The sequence below is a fragment of the Protomyctophum parallelum genome, assembly GCF_964188405.1.
Source record: "Protomyctophum parallelum genome assembly, chromosome: 17".
NCBI classification, from domain to species: domain Eukaryota; kingdom Metazoa; phylum Chordata; class Actinopteri; order Myctophiformes; family Myctophidae; genus Protomyctophum; species Protomyctophum parallelum.
The window spans coordinates 41,046,737-41,048,852 of NC_139719.1; positions in this window are offsets into that span (position 1 = coordinate 41,046,737).

Consider the following 2,116-nt stretch of genomic DNA (forward strand, 5'->3'; position numbering starts at 1 on the left):
TTGTTTTGCCACATGATTGACAGAGCCAAGAGGACAGGACCCCGGGGGGGGGGGGGCTAGACAGACCATGTCTATTTTTACACACACACACACACACACACACACACACACACACACACACACACACACACACACACACACACACACACACACACACACACACACACACACACACAGCACCTCTACAGTTACAGTAATAACTTCCGAAACACACGCACGTCACACACGCCTTGGTTTTACTATTATTTGTGAGGACATCAACAACATTATAGGATGCCGATTTTATGAATGGCTTTTCTTTTTGATTGGTGCAACCACTCCTATAGACAGCTATGTGTGTCCCTGGGTCTGTCCCTGTGTCCCTGAGTCTGTCCCTAGGTTCCTGGGTCGGTCCCTGGGTCTGTCCCTTGGTCCCTGGGTCTGTCCATGTGTCTCTGGGTCTGTCTGTCCAAGCACGCAAATGGCATTATCACTGTCATATGTCTGTTTACCACCAAGGGTGTCACTGTTGCACAGCCTAACACACAGACACACACAGGCCAGGGAGGAGGGCTTGTACAGTACAGTACAGTACAGTACAGTACAGTACAGTACAGTACAGTACAGTACAGTACAGTACAGTACAGTACAGTACAGTACAGTACAGTACAGTACAGTACAGTACAGTACAGTACAGCACCACTCACTTCAGACTGGTCTGATTCTTTTCTTTTACACATTGCCGGGTCCAAATATATCACAGCTTGTGTGAGCTTGTAGATCTGCTGTTTTTGGTCCGCTATTGTTCTCTCAATGTCTAATGCCCGCTTACCTCCAATCCTGCGCTCGCACGCACGCACGCACGCACGCACGCACGCACACACGCACGCACGCACGCACGCACGCAATAATCATCTTAGGGCGATTATTGCACTAAACATAATCACATCATTGTGTGTCATTCTTATTTCAAATATGGTTAGGGAGCTGTAAGGGAGATATAATTAAGTGCTCTTTAATTATAGGTCAATACATAAGCCTTTACATTATAATGGTTTTTCACAATGCCTCGGTCGGAACAATGCCCTGTCATACATACGTCTGGATTTAAACACCCCTTGTCCCCTCCCTCACTGTATATATATATTATATATATATTTATATATATTTTTACCTCTTTTTATGTTCTGATTAATTGAAAATGGTGGACCTTATTGTAAACAAGTGTATTGTTAACAGTTTTTGTATTGAGTTGTGCTTGAAATGTACCTATTCTGCATACTGTTGATAAATACATCAATCAATCAATCAATCAATCAAACTTAACCATTTAACCCATTCTGACCTGAGATCAGATTCATACGAGGTTTCCACTGGACAACACACTGGTCTGATGAACCCATTCTGACCTGAGATCAGATTCTAAAAAATGTCAGTCGATTTTCTTCGATTTTTCAAAAAAATAGCAGACCTACAAGCTACGAGCTTGTAGGTCGTAGCTTGTAGATCTGCCATTTTTCAATAGCTAAAGCATAACGTGATGCCGACACCAAAATGGGTTCCCGTTCAGAATGGGTTAAAACAGACCTGACTGCTGATCTACAAGCCCACAACAACGTAGAGTTCTCAAACTCAAGGTTCAAGGAGTTTTATTTTCAACGACATTTGTTTACTCAGGTCCTGCAGGTCAGACAAACGATAAAATACAATATATATAAAAAAGATAACACTTCATGAACATAAAACCTAAAAGCTCTACTCAAACTCTGGCCGAACGCGACCAGGCCCGGCACTTTGGGTTCGGGCCAGGCCTAAAATGTATGCTAATCAGTAGGGCCGGGCCGGGCCGGGCCTCAGGATCCATGACAATACAATACAATAATTAAATAAATAATATATATATATTTTGCATTTTTTTTATAATAATAAAAATGCTGTTGTCTATGTATTTATCTTTTATGAAGATGGTGCTGACATGGCGTTTATCTTCTCAAATTCTGCTCAAAACCCGACCCGACGTTTTAGGGCCGGGTTTGAGCCTAAGATATATATGCTAATGAGTTGGGCCGGGCCTCGGGCAGGACCAGTTAGGGCCCGGCATTCATTTTCAGGCCCGTTGAGAACTCTAGGGCGAAGC